The 20,079-nt window shown below is 42.8% G+C and overlaps 1 protein-coding gene and 1 long non-coding RNA gene across 9 annotated transcripts in view; both read right to left on the reverse strand.

The window, feature by feature from the left end:
• OSBPL10 (oxysterol binding protein like 10) overlaps window positions 1-20,079 on the reverse strand; it is a 287,316-nt gene that overhangs the window by 244,816 nt on the left and 22,421 nt on the right. The gene's annotated exons all lie outside the window — the stretch shown is intronic.
• On the reverse strand, window positions 9,323-13,014 carry LOC118668261. Its single transcript, XR_004971603.1, has 2 exons — window positions 12,417-13,014; window positions 9,323-12,043 (listed from the first exon to the last, which is right to left on the reverse strand). It is a non-coding gene; the product is annotated as an uncharacterized LOC118668261 (long non-coding RNA).

Genomic DNA, 20,079 nt, shown 5'->3' on the forward strand with positions numbered 1-20,079 from the left:
CAGACCGTAAGATAGAGCCATTTAGCCCTTATTTGTGATGACCTGTCTGTTGTGAAAGCTACTGCAAACTCACTCTGGTGAACTCCTACTCATCCTTCAATGCCCAAGTCAAATGTATCCTCTCCCCATTTCCTGTGCTTTTGCAGATCTCTTTCTGGCAGAGGTAGTCAGTCCCTCATCTTTGTATCTATTATAGTCTATATTACATAGTGTTATAGTCATTTGTTCATGTGTATGTTTTCTTTGAGGACAGGAATGCTTCCTCTGTACACTTGGCTTTGAGCTGGAATGGTCTTATAATTAATGTTCAACAAGTGTTTGTTCATTTTCTTATAGTAACAACGACTACATATTTAACCTCAAGGCAATTATTTGTATAGCATAAACTAGCAGCTCAACCAGGGGTAATTTTTCCTCCTGGGGGATATTTGCAACATCTGGAAACATTTTTGGTTGTCATAACTAGGGGAGGGTACTTTTTTGCATCTAGTGGGTAGAGGTCAGGATATTGCTAAACATCCTACAACACACAGGAGAGCTCTTCACAACAAAGAATTATCCAGCCCAAAATGCTAGTAGAGATAAGGTTGAGAAACCCTGAAATAAACTGAAAACTTCAACTCACTTCCTCAAGAAGTTACTACAAATTCTGGATTACAGAAATAGAAAGTCATGAAAATTTCCAGCACATATGCTATAAACATATTTGGAAAGCCCATATATTCAAGAATCAAATGTAATGTAAGACAAGTGAAAATGGTGCAGACTTACTGGAAAGATTCATGACTTGGTCTGAGAAGTGGTGTGGATAAGCAATGCTATGCAGAGTACTTTGAAAGTTATTCTCATGCAAAAGTTATTAATCTGGCATCTGAATGATACATAACTGACATTTGGGATCTAAAGTAGATTAAAACTGTATTCGTTACAAAAACTGAATCTGAAACTTTCTCAACTACCATCAGAACTAAATGCCATTATTATATCTAACAAAAATTCCAGGATATTTCCAACCACATAGTCTTATAAAATTAATTTCTAAAGGAAAACTTGGCCACCAACTATTCAACTGCTTTGGGAAGTTGGAAGTTCTTAGAATAAATCTTTGAAACTCCCTTGTTAACAGAAATCTATATTCTTCAATCTTGGTTTGGTAAATGTTCCCAATAACTGAGTCTAAAACTTACTGTACACAACTCTCTGTCTTCATAAACAATACAAACTATGTCAAATTTGCTTTCCTCAAATGCCTAGGGTCATCCTAACTACTATAATATTGTATCACTGGAGGCCTGGTGCATGAAATTCATGCACTCGTGGGGGAGGGGGTTCCTCAGGGGATGTCCAACTGCTGACTTAGGCCCACTCCCCAGAGAAGCGGGCCTAAGCCAGCAGTCGGACATTCTTAGTGCTGCTGCAGATGCTGGAGAGGCTCCTGCCACTGCCGCTGTGCTCGCCAGCCGTGAGCCCAGCTCACGGCTTCTGGCTGAGAGGCACTCCTCCTATGGGAGCACACTGACCACCGGGGGGCAACTCCTGCATTGAGCCTCTGCCCTGTGGTGGTCAGTGCGCATCATAGCAATTGGTCATTCTGCCGTTTAGTCGATTTACATATTAGCTATTAGCCTTTTATTACATAGGATATTAATATAACCCTCATGGCCAGTTGAAAAGGGCTTGCCCCATTGGCCCTTATTCTCGTTACAATTTCAGGGTCACCATTAAGCTGCAACTATCATTCCTGTTGCAATCATGTACCTGCCTCTGGCCTTTATCTCTAGCTCCTCTAATTGAGCCCTCTGGAAATCAGAGATGAAGTAATTAACCAGAAACACCTTATCTAAGCCATGGGTAAAGAGGCAGAGTGAATGAATGAGGAGTTCTGCTCCTACCAGGCAAAGAGCTTAGTAGCCTGTGAATTCTTATACCTGTGTATATTCATGCCTTGAGTTTCTCTCATCCACCCCAATCTCTAACTAACCCTTGTAGTCAAGAACAGGGAGGATTTACCTAATAGATAAGAAATAAATGTTTTAAATCCCACAAAACATAGATTGCATGGACAAAATGAAGAACACAAACAGAGAATAACTTAAACATGAGCCACCATCAGTAAAAATAAGGTCATTAAATTCCCAAGGGTTGAGATCAGGTTAGTTACAATTACAATAATCACCTTCTATTCTTAAAGCACAAATAGCTTTAAAAAAAGAGAGAGAAAGAGAGACTTGAAGATGTTATTTAAAACTCTACAGAAAGTGAGCACTTAGGTCCTTACAAAACTTTAATTCAGAGGTATTGATTTTTTTAAAAACAGGCAACACATAACAAAGCATCCTGTCCATTTGGCAGCTACTGTAACCTGCCTGGAAAAAGAACCACTAATGGAGAGTCTCAGGAATGACTCATACATCAAGGTGACTTTTAAAAGTTATCTGCATGCTCCCAGGCAGCAATTATGTGAGCCATTCCTCCTCACACCAAATATTCTACTCTGATTCTGATGACCCAGGCCCTGGCATCTGCATCAGACTTACAAGACTAAGAATGCCCAGAATGCTCACTTATACTCATTTAACCTCATCTACACTAGAGGTTTAACTTGAAGCTACCAAAAGGTGTTGACAGAAGAAGATGGAAATATAAAAACTAGCCAAAGTCAATCTATTAAATATTGGTAGCATTTGATAAGAGATGAGTTGTACAGCCCTGGCCAGTGCGGCTCAGTTGGTTGGGCATCCTCCCATGCACTGAAAGGTCGCTGGTTTGATTCCCAGTCAGGGCACATGCCTGGGTTGCAGGCTTGTTAGCCAGTAGGGGGCATGCAGGAGGCAGCCAACTGAAGTCTCTCACACATTGATGTTTCTCTCTCTTTCCCTCTTCCTTCCGCTCTCTCTAAAAATAAATATATATTTTAAAATAGATGAGTTGTACAGTAGGATCATGGAGACATCCAACCCTGAACAATTTTGTTTACCACTTTCACATTCAACTAGGATTAAAAAGAAATATTTTCAATGATAGGTCATATATCATTGCCATAGTACTGAAAAGACATCTGATATTAGTCAACATCCATTCCTGGAAGGGAAAAAAAGATAGAGAAGGAGATAAATACTTTTCTAACATAATAAAATATATCTCTATATGAAATCATCTCACTTAATGGAGAAATTCTAAGCAGGAACAAAATAAGAATGTAATTTATCACCATTTTTTTTTTAAAACAAGGATCTGGAGATTCTAATCAATATAATTATACAAGAAAAAAGTTTACTGACACAAAATTAATACAGAAAACATGTAGCTTTAATTGAGACAAAAAATAACCAATTATAAAACACTAGTGACCCAGTGCATGGATTTGTGCACATTGAAAGGAAATTAATTAAAAGGTGGTCAGCAGGGTGGGACTGGGCGAGACAGGCCAGACATGCCCTGGAGCCAACCACCCGCGGCCCCTTCCTGGCATCTGCGGAGTGAGCAGGGTCCCTCCAGTAGGTGGGGTCCCTAGGCCTGGCCTGTGGGTATTGGGCAGAAACCGGCTCTTTGACATCCCCTGAGAGGTCCCGGAGTGTGAGAGAGCACTCTGCAAAGCTGCTGACATACAGGGTGTGGAATGCAAACGCAAGTGTGCAGTAAACCAGATTCGAGGCCAACAGTGCCCCAGTAACAACATAACCCATTGCTAAAGGTGGAATCGCACAGCCCCGCGAGGAATTGGGCTCCCTCCTCTCTGGTTTTGGGGTGCGTTACCCAAGAACTGCCAATGCCAAGTCACTGCAGCTCGGCAGCTCCTGCATTGACCATCTGCCCCCTGGTGGTCAGTGCAAATCATAGCAACCAGTCGGACGGTGGGAGGGACATGTAGACACATAGCATGTTAGCCTTTTAGATAAAAGTTCAACCGAGAGACCAGGAGTTTGATTGCTCACTATGACATGCGCTGACCACCAGGGGGCGGCGTGGAATGAAGGCAGGCCCCGGCCAGCAACCGGCAGCTGCTAGGGACCCTACCCGTACATGAATTTCATGCACTGGGCCTCTAGTCCAAATAATAAAAGCCTAATATGCAAATAGACCGAACAGCAGAACGATCAGGCGCTATGATGCACACTAACCACCAGGGGGCAGGTGCTCAACACAGGATCTTCCCCCAGCCTGCAGGCTCCAGGCCAACCAAGGCGAGTACCAGCAAGGGCTCCCCCCCCTCCCCCAATCTCCCCACCAGTTGCCCTACAGATTGGCCCTGATCGCTGGCCAGGCCTAGGGACCCTACCCATGCACAAATTTTGTGCACTGGGCTTCTAGGATATAGATATAGAAGAAAAGACTCCATTCATGATGGCTACTAAATAAAAAGTAAAATATCCAGCAATAAGCTTAACAAGAAATGTACAAGTCTTACATGAAGAAAACCTTAAAACACTACAAGGCATCACTAAAAAAGACTTATTAGGTAGAATAAAAAGATAGGGAATAAGTACCCACACTCATATATCTGCTTATATAAGCATTAAAATCACTGAAAGCATACCTAAGAAATGACAGCATTGCTGACAATCTTTGGGGAGTGAGACAATGGGGCAGAGGTAAGAGGAAAACAGTATACACCCTTTTGGATGATGACCCATGTGAATGTGATACCAACTAAAAAATGAATTCAAATTAAAATTTTTAAACATTAGTAATACTGGAAACACTTCTCATCCCTAACTCCCAGCCACTTAATTAGGTTCTGATGATTGCCTCTCCAAAACATCTCCTATTTACCCATCTCCTCCCCAACTCTTGTCATCCAACTTAAACTCCTTATGCAATTGTCAGAGCCTCCCAGCTGGCCTCTGCATTCCTTCTCTCCCTATTAAGAATGCACCCAACTCCACCCCCCTCTCTCTATGAGACCAGCTTCACCTACATCTGATGAAGTCCTGCCTCTATGCACCAAGGATGCTGACTGCCTACAGAAACCTCCCACTCCTCAACTTGGCTTATTCAGATCCAAGCTACCTTACCTATGAGCAAGAGAGTTTTGTGTGTGTGTGTTTTACCTTTTCAATTATCCTAAAAGTTTCTTCAAGTTCAATTATTGTCGAATCCATCTTATTAATTTCAAAAATTCTTGGTAGGGCATCTTGCACATATAAGGTGCTCAATAAATATTTTTTTAATAAACACAAGAATAAATATTAGCTATAATTAACAAAATATTAAACTAAACATTGAATAAAAATGAAAAGCATGGTCTCTCCTTCAAGCAGCTTGAGAAAAAAGAAGTTTAAGATAACTAAATACTGTTATTGCCACAGCCAGTTTTGCTCAGTGGATAGAGCATCGGTCTGCGGACTGAAGGGTCCTGGGCTCCATTCTGATCACGGGTAAATGCCTGGGTTGTGGGCTGGATCCCCAGCAGGGGGTGTGCAGGAGGTAGCCAAGCAATGATTCTCTCTCATCATTGATGTTTCTATCTCCCTCTTCCTTCCTCTCTGAAATCAATAAAAATATATTTTTTAAAAAATACTTATTTACCAATGATAAAAGTTTATTCTAAAATAGAACACTTCACTATAGTTTTCAAGTCCAAACATGTTCTCATTCCCACCTTCCTCCTTATCTCCCCATCTCCCACTTAGCCTACTTTCCTTACTTCAAGATGACAATATCCTCAAATTCCATATCCTAAGTGATATTTGTTCATTTCAAATGACATGCAAATGGCTTAAGTATCTTGATGCTGCTTCTTCTGATAATGGCCTTAACAATGTCAGGAAAAAATAACAATGTATGAAGTTATATGTACAATCTATCTCATTGATCTGGGCTTCGGCTTTCCCATAATTTAAACTTAATAAACACTTCATCTTTCCAAAATCCACAGGAAAATCCATTATGTGTTCCAAATCCCTTATAATAAAAGCAAGTCCAGCCTTTAGCGTTCTTACTTATCACTTTTTCTTCTACCTGAATCCCATTAAAGGACATTACATGCTCCCAACATCATAAAAAGGCTATTTAACATCTGAGGTCAGACCAATGAAGCAAATCACATAACTGCCTACATTGTCATTGTCGGGCCATCACTAGAGTGACCCAGACTCATAGGATGGAGACCCAGTTCTGCCATCATTTGACTCCACATTGAGTTAGTTAAGTTCTCGGTCTGCAGAATCGGGATGTTAGACTCACTTGCTGAGGTCCCCTTCAACTTTAACATTCTGATTTTATATTCTACTAGAGGCCCAGTGCATGAATTCGTGCGCGGGTGGGGTCCAGCCGGCCCGGCCCCAATCGGCGGATCAGGGCCAGGCTTGTTGGGAAGAGGAAACTGCAGGAAGTTGGCTGGCCAGCCCACCCCGATTGGGGCCCAATCAGGGCCAGGCCGGCTGGGGGGAGGGGCACAGGAGGTTGGCCCGCCAGCCCCACCCCCCAATCGGGCTGGTTCGCTGGCTGCAGTGGGTGTCATACCAACCGGTCATTCCAGCGTTCTGGTCGCTGGCTTTTTATATCTATAGATAGATTAGAGATCTGAAAAACAATTTAAATGACCTTAAAAAAAAAACCCACAAGATTTGAAAATGCTTTTGTCAGAGAATTTAGCCTAACACTTAAAAAAAAAATGAAAATCCAATTTACAGAAGAGAAGGAAAGCAATCATGGGAGGTTCAAATTACAAGAGCTTTAACTTTACCAAAATCATTCACGGGAAGAGCTTCCCTAGGACACTGAGGAGTGGGTTTACACAACATTAAGTTTGTGAAGACAGAAAAAGTGTTAAGTGCCATAGTCAAGAATAAAATCATTCAAAAGAAACTAAACAATCTCTAATGTTATGATGGAAATAAATGTACATTTGAGTCAATTTGCCCTCAAATTTTGAGAACAATTCTGTGTAAAGAAGGCATGAATAATAAAAAGTGCTTTGGTAAGAGGCATAAAAATTACAAAGTTTAAGAAAAGAAAAGAAAAAACTTCTCATATGAGGGGGAGACAGAATAGCAGAAACAGAGGAAAATTCAAAATCCTAATTCCACAAAGAATATCAGAAAATTCATACTTGTAGAAAAAGGGCTGAATACATACATATATGAGCATCTTTCTATTCATATTATTTTTTTAAATATATTTTTTGTTGATTTCAGAGAGGAAGGGGAGGGAGAGATATAAATATCAATGATGAGAATCATTGATTGGCTGCCTCCTGCACACCCCCTACAGAGGATCAAGCCCACAATCCAGGCACGTGACCTGACAGGAATCGAACTGCGACCTCCTGGTTCATAAGTCAACGCTCAACCACTGAGCTACGTGGGCTGGGCTCTATTCATATTCTTTAAGGCAGCATTACACAAAGGGTCTTCTACACAGTTTCAAAAACAAAACAAGCTTCCATGGTTAAAATAAGTTCAATTACTAGTTACTACATTACCCTGGTATGTGTTAGGATTGCATTCAGCATGTAACAGAAATTCAACTACAATAGTTTAACCAAATAGGGCTTTATTTTCCTTCTAGAACAATCAGGCTGGTAGAGTAGTTGCATGAAGCCATCACGAGCTCCTTGAGTCTTTCTGATTTGCTGCTCTTAGCATGTGGCTTTTGTTTTCCTGGTACAAGTTGTCCACAGATCTTTCAGGCAGGAAAGGGGAGGAAAGGGCAACGCAAAGGTGTGTGCCTTCCTCCTTAGACCCCATTTCTGAAGAAACCAATAGCTTCCTGGAAGCCCGCACCCTGCAGAGACTTTGACTTCTATCTCACTGGCCAGTACTGGGTCACTTCTAGTGACAAAGGAGCATGGGGTGGTGAGAATTTTTAACTAGATACACGCCACCTACAGCAAAATCAGAGTTCTGAAAAGAAGAGCGACTGGATGTTTAGCAATTTAAAGGGTCAAAAATGCACGTTTGATATTAAAGGCTCTGAGAAACGGTGCAGTCAATAAACCTGTTTACCTTTTTTAAACACAGTACTTTTTTAAAATTTATTTTTATTGTTGAGGGTGTTACAGATGTCCCCCATTTCTCCCCACCCTTTACGTCCCCCCTCCCCCCGCACCTGCACCTGTTTTTAAACTGATTTAAACACAAATTTCTTATTTCCTTTGAACAGCCCCATGAAACCGCATCCGCTGCAGCACATATTGGGAAATACTGCTTGGGAAAGTAAACGAAGATAAAACGTCTACTCTTATGAAAGAATCTGTTTTCATACTTAGAAAGGGAAAGGGAATATGTTGCCTTTAAACAAAGGGTTCTGGAAATTCCTGAAATAACAGGATCTGGTGTGTTTTCTCTTTTTATGTCAAGGCCCAATTCCAGTGAGCAAAATCTTTTCTCCTCCCGCTTTATGCCTAAATTGGGTCATGGCTCATTTCCTCTTTATCATCCTGTCTCAACTCCAGTCATTTCTTTCTGGAACTTCCCTCCATCCTAACATTTTAGTCTGGCCCTTAAATGTCCATTCCAGAGTTTCTCCAAGATTTCACTCATCCTTTGGTTCAGCTTCTTAGGCTTAACTTTTCTCCTCTCATTTTCATATTGTACCTCCAGAACAATTTGGGCTTAACATTTATGTATTGAGTTAGCCCTTCCTGTGTATTTTTTACTCAGTCTTTCCAGCCATTCTTTGATACCTCATGGAGGCTGCTACTAATTCAATGCTATTACAGATCCCAATATTACTTTCAAAAAGAAATGTTCATATTTTTTAGGGGGGAAAATAGGAAAAACAATCAAAATATAACTTTTCATTCAGCTACTAAAGCGTTCAAAAGAAAGCCATTCATGACCTGGCTGGTTTGGCTCAGTGGATAGAGCATTGGCCTGAGGATTGAAGGGTCCCGGGTAGGATTCTGATCGGGGCACATGCCCGGGTTGTGGGCTCAATCCCCAGTGCGGGGCGTGCAGGAGGCTGCCGATCGATGATTCTCATCATGGATATTTCTCTCTCTCTCTCTCTCTCCCTCTCCATTCCTCTCTGAAATCCATTAAAAATATATATATTTTAAAAGCCATTCATCATATCCAGTTCCATTAAAATATTCATTTCTTCATAGAATTGTACACCTGAAACCTATGTGATTTTCTTAACCAATGTCAACCAACAAATTCAATCAAAAAGTAAAAAAAGTAAAAATTAAATATTCATTTCTTTTCATTCACTTTGATAAAGTGTGTGTGTGGGGGGGGGGGGGGGCTCTAAGGTTTTTCAAGAATTTTCTAGAAACCGCCGGAGATAGAGTACATTTTTCACATTCCCAAACACCAGGCTTTTCCACAGCACACATGCGTATTTCCTTGCCGAAATAACCAAGGCTCATCTTTTCTGGAAGGGAACTAAGAAAATGCCATCTTTTATTTCCTAAGGAAAAATATTAAATAGGTCAAATATATAAAACTTTCATGGAAAAAAACAAAACAAAAGGCAGCACCTTCATTTAAGCCATTAAAGGAAATGTATTTAAATTCCCCAATGGAATTCCATGCTCTGTAACAGGAAAGGTTTATTCACTGACTTCAAAGAAACAGACTTGGCTTATCACCCCATTTTATGAAGGTGATGAATGGAACTGAACCCCAGAGGATAGCTTACCCTTCTGTTTTCTAGAAACCAGAAAGAGAAAAAAAAAACAAAGGCCATTAAGAAAATTCACTTCTCCAGGAGACAGGCCTCTAGAAAATCAAAGGATCATAAAATATTCAAATGCCATAAAAGGCCTTTCAGTGCGGACTCCTGGCTCTATGGGCTCTCCATCCTCTGTCATCGCTCACGAAAGGGACGGCACAGCCAGCTCGCTCCAAGTTAGACATCTGGACAGCACCACTCAGGTCCAGCAGAACACTTCCCAGTTGCTTCCAGAGAAAAGACTGGAACCTCCCAACCACCAGGGGAACTAAGAGAAACAGAAGCAACCTCATCATCGCACCTCTCAGCCCTATTTCAAGTTTAGTCCTTCCTGCCGCGCAGCCATCCTTCCCTATAATCTTACCCCCACATCCCCATCCTGATCCCCACCCTCGTACACCCCCTTTCTACTGTATGTACCTCTTGGAACCATTCACACCGCACCCTCTCCCCCTGTCTATGCTGAAACTAAAACTTTTGCTGGAAATGCAGCCCCTTCTTATTCCCCAAAGCCAAAACGAAAGTCCTCCACCAGTGGGTGAAGCTTCCACCTACCTCGACCAGTCGTTTTCTCCCATTCACTGAAGACCTTGCCACCTGACTCCGTCTTCTTTGAGACACCAAGTCCAGCTGTCATTCTGAATCACCTTAGAAGTCACTGAGCACACTGCCTAGTCTGTTCCTTGTGCTCATTCTGTAACCTCCTTTTCTGTGTTACTGCCTTCCTCTCCAAGGTCCATCCTGGACTCAATCAGAACGGCTCCACCTCTGACAGGACCTCCAAGCACCTCGCTCCTCTTCCTTTTATCCTCTGTAAACGCCTTCCCCTTCAGATCTTTCTCCCAGCTTCTCCCACAACACCAACGTTCCCATTTTACATGATGCTCCAATTTTCCAATCCCTCTGTTTTCCACTTCTCTGATAGTCCTCTATCTTCACCTCCTTTCTCCTCCATCCATCAACAGTCTGTGGCCAATGATCTCAACTCCCTTGCACTCTCTTACACACCCACCCAACCGAATCCCAAACCCAGATCCTTCTACCTATGACTTTCCAAATGCCTTTGTCATGAAGTCCGGGGGCTCTCAGAAAAACATTTAAGCAGGGAAATAACTTGATCTACCTCTGTTTCTCTCTCCAGGATATTCAACACCAAGGAGAAGACCACCTGTCCACTAAAGCTGATGTCATAACAGACTCATGGTCTCCATTCTCAAGAAGCCCTCAGAGCTGCCCAGCAAACCTGCTTGGCTCTTTACTCAGTCTTCTCAAAGGCTATTAAATAGCCGCTATTTCAAACCTCTTCTACTTTACCCAACCCTCAGCCCATCACCTCCCCTTCCTCTCCCTTTAGTCTCAAAAAATGACCTCACCTCCTACTTCACAAAGAATAAAGCAACAATGCCTTCAACTTCCTGCTCACCCCCAAACTCACTTTTCTTGGTTTCCTTCCTCCTCCTCTCAAAGCCGGCATACATTCCTCCTTGGGATTCCACCCAATCCTGACTTCCTAGACAGTGGCTCTACCCAGTTAACTCGCTCTCACATCCTCAAACTTTCCTCTCTGCCAGCTCCATTCCATCAACATTTCAATGTGCAAGACTCCATCATTCACATGAAATCCAAGAAAGACATAACTGAAAATGAAAGTCAGAAAGTGACTGCAGGGAGGTGACTGAATGGACAAGGACACAGAAGAACTTCCTGGGGTAACAGCGATGTTCTGTATCTGGTTTCTGGTGGTGGTAACATGAGTGCATACAATTATCAACACTCATCAGCCAAATTGGCCTTAAGATCTGGCCATTTTACTGTTTATGTAATTACACCTCCAATAGATTGGTTGGTTGGTTGACTGACTGATTGTTAAAGCCAACTAGAGTAAGCTTTGTAAAAGTAAAGTCTGATCAAGTTACTTCCCCGCTTAAATTTTTTTCTGAGAGCCCCCTGACTTCATGACAAAGGCATTTAGAAAGAATGCCTACCTACCTCTTCACTGTCCCCCTCACCCCTTCTTCCCTCGCCTTCCCATATAAACTGCACTGCTCTCACACTGAGGTTATTATATTTTCCCAAACAGATGATGTCCTCTCTCTCCTCTGGCCACCTCTCCATGGACAGCCTCATGCCCCTTGTTGTGGCCAACTTCTATCTTTGAAGACCCAAGGAAGTCTTCCCCATCCCCCAACACAGGTCCTTTGGGCTCCCTGTGTTCACTGATACCACAACCCCTTTTACCCTGAAATTTTCATGCCCATCTGCCTCAGCAGAATGTAAACTCCCTGAGGACAGGGCCTGTGAGCCATTCCCTACTGGACGTTCTAGGAGTTCAGCAGGGCAAGTATTCAATTAACGTCTGTCCAATGAGTGACTGAAATGCTGAGAATGTTTTCTCCTCGATTTAGACACAGAGAAATGGAACCTGCAATATCAATGTTTAAGGAGGAAAAGGTAAATATAGGCAAATATTTTATATTTAATACTTCAATAACAACATATACACAGGAGACTGTATTGTGTCAGGATCTGCTGCAAACATAAAAAACAAACAAACATAAGACAAGCATACGGGGCTACCTATATTACTTCGAAAGTCAGGATAAAAGGAAAATGGAAGTTGTCTTGGGTAAATAAGTAAATCTCAGGGAAGGCAGGCTAAGCGAACGAATAAATATAAAAGTGGTCACTTTTTCAGTTGATTTAAGGGGAGCTGAGAATTGGTTCAAAAAACCTCTCTGAACTGTGTAAATGCCAGCAAAAGCAGCTAGGAACAAAACAATGATCTGGAAGCATACCAGGAATTCAAAGGCATCAAAGTCTAGACACTTCTCACTCCCCTTGGAAGGATCTGGCTGCTCGCCTACTGCCAGGATCCCTGCTGACACCAATTTCTTTCTTTCCACGGTCACTGTTAGAAGGATTGCTCAGAAGTTAACTTTCAGAGAAGCAGTTTCAGCCGCCCACCACCTTTCACATCTCAGAGGGGCACCGCCTGTCCTTTGAAAGGGAAAGAAAATGGATTTCTGTTAAATTGCAAATGAAATGAATTCTTTAAATATCAGGAAGCAGAGAATATAAGTAAAGCTCTTCCTTAGCACTTCCCGCTGCCAAATGAGTTCCCAAAGCAAAAGGTATTGGCTGCATTTCTTCAAGTGCTGTCTGATTTGCATGGATACCTTTGAATATTCCGGAACTATTGCTGGCTGCTGGTTATCACCAAGGCTTCTTTTCTTTCTTCCTTCTCTTTCCAGTCAAGAACTCCGTGTATGGCCCAGTATTAAAAGTATCACATTTTCCTTTACAAATTCTTTTAAACCAGCGGTTCTCAACCTGTGGGTCACGACCCCTTTGGGGGTCGAACGACCCTTTCACAGGGGTCGCCTAAGACCATCGGAAAACACATATATAATTACATATTGTTTTTGTGATTAATCACTATGCTTTAATTATGTTCAATTTGTAACAATGAAAATACATCCTGCATATCAGATATTTACATTACGATTCATAACAGTAGCAACATTACAGTTATGAAGTAGCAACGAAAGTAATTTTATGGTTGGGGGTCACCACAACATGAGGAACTGTATTAAAGGGTCGTGGCATTAGGAAGGTTGAGAACCACTGTTTTAAACCCTCCTAGGTGCCTCATGAATCCACTACCAATATCTGAGCCTGGCATCTGAAACCTTCAAAACAACACACTTAGGCAAATTTGCAGGAGAAAAGCAAAAATTGAGATAAAACGAACCAAAAGGGACAGCCCTGCCATTCAAAGCAAACATTTACATACTTTGTGTTAAACTGGCGTGTAGAAAAGCAAACACACAGTATCACTGGCTAACACCGAGTTCTATCTTACTTTGAATATTTTATTGTGGGAAAGCAAAAATTGAGGGGCGAGGGTGAATGGAGCTGAGATACGGACACCAGAACCCCATCGCCAGGGTGTGGCAGTTAGGGATCTGGACAGGGCCACAGCCCACCTTCCCACTTCCCCTGGGGATCAAGCTGTCCCTGAGCCTAGGGCACAGCACCAAAGGCTGAGGCACCTTCCTACACCCATGGCAGCTTCCAGGACACCACTGAGAGTGAGAAATGCAAATGCTGTCTTCCTCACAAGGGCAAAGCCATGTTCTGTCCACTGCCTGCTTGTGAGTAGCTGTCCAAGCTACCAACACCAGATCCCACACCAACATCAGTAGTACCTGTCAGCCCCCCTGAGCCTCTGCAAATGCCCCTTCCCTCGTTCAGTTATCCTTTTTTTAAAAAAAATACATTTTCATTTATTTCAGAGAAAAAGGAAGAAGAGAGAGATAGAAACATCAATGATAAGAGAAAATCACTGATTGGCTGCCTCCTGCATGCCCCCCACTGGGGATCGAGCCCACAATGCCGGCATGTGCCCTGATCGGGAATTGAACCGTGACCTCCTGGTTCATAGGTCCATGCTCAACCACTGAGCCACGCCAGCCAGGGCTCAGTTGTCCTTTTGACCAGCACTGAGCATGTACTAGGAGCAGGCACGGTGGTGGGGGGACTGGTGGAAGTCTAAACATGAACACTACATACAACCAGCCCTCAAAGAACCCAGCGGGGCAAGAAAGACTCCACATACCGAGCAAAGCGCGACAGGCCAGAAAAGAGAAGCAGAGAAGAGCCTTCTTGGGTCATGCTCCTTAGAAGAGCCTCATGTGGGGATTCCTGTGCAAGTAACTGAGGACGTGCTCTCATGAGAAACTTGTAAGAAAGTGAGGGAAGCCCTAGCCGGTTTGGCTCAGTGGATAGAGCGTCAGCCTGTGGGCCAAAGAGTCTGGGGTTCGATTCCGTTCAAGGACATATATCTTCATTGCAGGTTTCTCCCTGGCCCTGGTGGGGGCTCGTGCAGGAGACAATCGATGTGTTTCTCTTGCATCAATGTTTCTCTCTGTCTTTCCCTCTCTCTTCTACTCTTCCTAAAAATCAATGGAGGGACTCTCATAGCCAGTTAGCCTGGAGGTCAAATCACCCCCCGGTATTGCCGACAACAATCAAGGCTTAACTACAACAAGACTGCGCACAAAGACCACTAGGGGGTGCACCAAGAAAGCATAAAAAATGCGGAGACAAAGAAACAGGACAAAACTGTCAATGGAGGATATTGAGTTCAGAACCACACTTTTAAGGTCTCTTAAGAACTGTCTAGAAGCTGTCGATAAATGTAGTGAGATCCTCAAGAAATCTAATGAGACCCTCGATGTTATGATAAAGAACCAACTAGAAATTAAGCATACACGGACTGAAATAACGAATACTATACAGACTCCCAACAGCAGACCAGAGGAGCGCAAGAATCAAGGCAAAGATTTGAAATGCGAAGAAGCAAAAAACACCCAACCAGAAAAGCAAAATGAAAAAAGAATCCGAAAATACGAAGATAGTGTAAGGAGCCTCTGGGACAGCTTCAAGCGTACCAACATCAGAATTATAGGGGTACCAGAAGATGAGAGAGAGCAAGATATTGAAAACCTTTTTGAAGAAATAATGACAGAAAACTTCCCCCACCTGGTGAAAGAAACAGACTTACAGGTCCAGGAAGCGCAGAGAACCCCAAACAAAAGGAACCCAAAGAGGACCACGCCAAGACACATCATAATTAAAATGCCAAGAGCAAAAGACAAAGAGAGAATCTTAAAAGCAGCAAGAGAAAGAAACTCAGTTACCTACAAGGGAATACCCATACGACCGTCAGCTGATTTCTCAACAGAAACTTTGCAGGCCAGAAGAGAGTGGCAAGAAATATTCAAAGTGATGAATACCAAGAACCTACAACCAAGATTACTTTATCCAGCAAAGCTATCATTCAGAATTGAAGGTCAGATAAAGAGCTTCACAGATAAAGAAAAGCTAAAGGAGTTCATCACCACCAAACCAGCATTATATGAAATGCTGAAAGGTATCCTTTAAGAAGAGGAAGAAGAAAAAGGTAAAGATAAAAATTATGAACAACAAACATGCATCTATCAACAAGTGAATCTAAGAATCAAGTGAATAAATAATCTGGTGATCATAATAGAATCAGGGACATAGAAAAAAAAAATCAATGGAAAAATATCCTCAGATGAGGATTAACACACACACACACACACACACACACACACACACACACACACACACAGTGAGGGAAGCCACTTGGGAAAGGAAAAGATGAGGGTTGACACAAGCCCCGCCTCAGTCTGACCCACAGAGAGCTCCGAAGTGACATGCACTGTAGACTTTGTGCTGCCGTGAGGCAAAGGGCTGGGTTTTATAACCCCATCATGGACATCAGTCAATGATGTCAGTCACGGGGTCCAGGCCACCCCAGGGTGGAGGAGGAGGTGTTGCCTCCCAGTCTTCTCCAAGCTAGAGGGCTCCTCTCTGGAAGGCAGAAGCTTCCAGTGAATGATACAAATATAAGGTGTTAGCAAATAACCGTGCAATAGCAAAGCTTCACATGCACCAGCCCAGTAAAGGAGGCCTGGGCAGGCCACCAACATCATCTGTTACAGAGTCCAGAAATCAGTAAGATAACACAGGTAGAGGAAAGAGAGGGGGGGGTCATTCATTATGAATTTTCTATCTTCCCACCTCCCTGGAAACTGTCCAGGAGGTTCACAACCTCATCTCCACATGGTAGTTGAGCACATCTGAAAAGCCTCCAGCAAGCGGTGTGATTTCACAGCCTGGGCTGAAGGCTCACCTCCCCGGGCACTGGGCTCATGGTTCCCAGTTCCATCTGCTGCCCAGGAGCCCCCTGGCCTCACAGTGAGTCTCCAAGACCACGCTTGAGCAATAAACGGCAGTCATCCTCAGCCATGTAACTGACAACATTCTTCCAATTTTATGGTGCCTTTTATGCTCTTTATAAAGTTTCATGTTTTACTTCCCAGATTTCATTGTGTGCACTCAATGGGCCCCGGGAGTGTGGCTAAGTGGTTTTCATTTTCCAAGAATTATTTCTCTGCCTTTCCCTTCCACTACAGCATGGCTAAGAAATTGGGAAAAGCCCCCAAAGCAAGTTATCTGCGCAGCATATTCAATCCGGTCCAGGACGTTCAAGCGGAAATGAACTTAAAGAGAACTTCCCACATCCTTGGCTGAAGCCCCCACCCATCTGGATGTATTCAGAGGGCCCGTCTATGGTAATATAGAGCTAAAGAAGCAAATTCCAAAGTAACAAGATTAACCTTTTAATTAAAGATGATCCGATTATTCAGAGCAGAGGGAGCAGGTATCTGTAAGATGCCAGGGAAATTCTGGATCACCAGGCAGCTCCAAAAGGAAATAAATGCTCAAATCAATTAATTCATTCATGATGAGTTACTCTTGATTTAACTCACAGATCAAGCTCCTGACAACACTAGAGGAGAGTCTAGGGGAGGAAGGAGGTTCCAGGTCGGTCTCTTAACCAATGCAAAGCTGCCTCAACTACCTTTCATAAATGTACACGCTAATGATTTCATGAAGAACCACAGCAATCAAGTGGGGGGCGGGGGGAAGGTTACTAAAGGTTAAAATAGCAACAACTTTTACAGAGCAACTTCCATGTGCCCAGAACTGTGCGAGGAGCTGGATGCTTACATTCCTCAAAATTCTCATGAAAACACTGTCAGTACAGGAAATGGAAAAGGATACAGAATCCCTGCTGTTAGACATTAGCAGAGCGAGGAGGAGGGGCCAGGTACAGGAACTCCCCAGGGTAGAACTCACCAGGGTAGAACGCCCCAGATAACAAAGGGGCAAAACTGGGAACACAAGAAGCTCGCCCCCAGGGTAACCTATCCTTCTCCCCTAGCATATGACTGGTCATTCAGTTTGGACTCTTGATCTCTCATATCATTGGTCTGACAGTTTAGCTCCCTGACCTTTTCCTCCCTAAAGATAACATCTAGGCCTCAGTTGTATTTCAGTTCCAGGCCCAGAAAAGCAGCAAACCAGACAAGTGACCCCCTGGCTGCCTCAGGACCACCGGCTTTGATTAATGACCCCCAGCCCTGGCACTGAGCAATCAGTGGAGACCTCAACCCTGAAAAAGCACAGCTGGAAAGCTGATGAATATTCTACTGAGACCCTCCCCTGAGAACTCCCCTAAGATTCCCACCTGCAAGAGAAAGATAAACATGCTCAGGACAAAGGGCCTCGTGTGCACTCTCCCTCCAAGGAGCACACCCATGGCATTCCCTTCCCTCTCTGCTTCCCCCAAGGCACGGACCCCTAACCTCTAAGGGACCCGATGAGACTTGCAACCAGGGGAGCAATGGGCAGTGGCAGCTCATCCCGAGCTAACCCCCTGAACCTGTCTCCAAGGCCCCCTTTTCTCTGACTTCTCAGTGAACCAAAGCAGCCCAGCCTAGGCTCTCCTGTTGCTTCTTCTATGCCCTTCCTTGTTTCACTGTCCTAAGTACATTTTTGCTGCCATCATGGACCCAATACCTATTGGCTCAGTGCTATGTAGCCCTTCCCTTTGGATAACCCCATCCCCTAACCCCTTTTCCTTAAATAAATTCAATTTAATCACCGCCTGAGATGGCTATTTAGCCTGCCCGTGCATCAGTGATGTTAACCTTTCACCTACCTCACACCGCAGACACTGAAGTCCAGATGAATTAAGGGCTTAATGGAGAAAGGTAACTTATGAAACATTCATAAAAAAATATGAAATATATTTCTAGCTAACTTCAAATGAAAATGTTGCAATCCTGCCACATTAAAATTAAGAACTTCCTGACCTGAGTTGCTATCTATGGACGGACTCGGTTTTGGATCAGAGATAGAAGCTGCTCTCAGTGAAAAATCTGAGCTGTCAGTGGTGCTGTGGATTGAAGCAGCGACCTGAGAATCAGCAATATTTTGAAAGCAGGTCTCTGGGTGAATCCTACTTATGTTGGCTTCCCAGGCATCTGAGATGGGCCTGTCAAGAGTGATGGCTGTTTCATATCAGTGAATGGAGCAGCTGTCAGCAGTGGGTAGCATAATAAAGATAAAGAAAAATAAATATATGTGTATATGTATAAAATCCTTAATGGCATATATTTTGTATAAACCAAATATATTTTTTAAAGAAAAAATAATTAGTCCCTCTATTCATTCTATGACAGTATCAATTTTCAAAAATGGAAACAAACAATAAATAAATGTTTTTAGATGATATGAGGTATTTTTTATTATTCCCATTTTATTACTAATGAGGAAACTGAAGTTTAGAAAGAGAGGGTAACTTTCACACATCGCGTTAAGAGAAAGTGACAATACCGCCATTTTAATTAATTTTAAAACCCATGCTTTTAGCCCTGGCCAGTGTTGCCCAGTGTTTGGAGTATCAGCCCACACACCAAAGGGTCACCGGCTTGATTTCTGATCAAGGGCACGTACCTGGGTTGAGGGTTCATTCCTGGGGCCCTGGTTGGGGCATGTGGAGGATGTCTCTCTCACATCAATGTTTTCTCTCTCTCCCCCCCTCCCTTCTACTCTCTCTAAAAATCAATGCAAAAAAATATCCTCCGGTAATATTAACAAAACAAAAAACAGCAATCACAAAACATGCTTATAATACTATGCTATTCTGGTAAGGTTAACACCAAGGGGACAAAAAATAAAAATAATTCACAAGATTCCGGAATCCACCCGAGCCCCCTCCGGTATGCAGCTCTTCTCACAGAACCCTGTCTGGTACCTGTGCCTTCCGTGGGGGGTGGAAAACGAGCACTGTTTATTCAGAATTTCTTAGCTGTAAAGTCCTAACTTTATTTACATATTCTTAATGTAATCATAGTAAACAAAAAAATAACAAAATTATACAGGTTTCAGACGTACAATGCCATAACACATCATCTGTACACTGTATCGTATGTTCACTACCCCAAGTCAAGACTCCTTACATCACCATTACCGCCCCCCCCATATCAACTTCTTTGTATGTTTGAAATTTTTCATAATAAAATATTCATGGAACAGTAGGAAAAGTTAAACATACAAGTAGTGTGAAAGGTAAGCTAATTGCTAAGAAAAAGCACAGAAGCTACTATATCCACTGGGTGTTTTAGGCACTGCTGAGACAAATGAAAAGAGAAAGTTGAGCATATAGTAGTAATTTATTGGGCAACTACTTTACATCAGAGGTAAATGTTAGACAGTCACATGTTATCTGACTTTACCATCACAATCTCCCTGCAAGGCAGGCATATCACCTTTTTTTATTTTTTTAATTGATTTTGTTTTTTTATATTTTTTAATTGAGAGTAAGGGAGAGTGAGAGAGATAGAAACATAAATGATGAGAGAGAATCATTGATTGTCTGTTTCCTGCACGCCTCCTACTGGGGATCGAGCCCACAACCTGGGCATGTACCCTTGACCAGAATTGAACCCAGGACCCTTCAGTCCACAGGCCAACACTCTACCCACTGAGCCAAACCAGCTAAGACCATACCACCTTTTT

Source organism: Myotis myotis, unplaced genomic scaffold (genome assembly GCF_014108235.1).
Source record: "Myotis myotis isolate mMyoMyo1 unplaced genomic scaffold, mMyoMyo1.p scaffold_m19_p_13, whole genome shotgun sequence".
Taxonomy (NCBI): Eukaryota; Metazoa; Chordata; class Mammalia; order Chiroptera; family Vespertilionidae; genus Myotis; species Myotis myotis.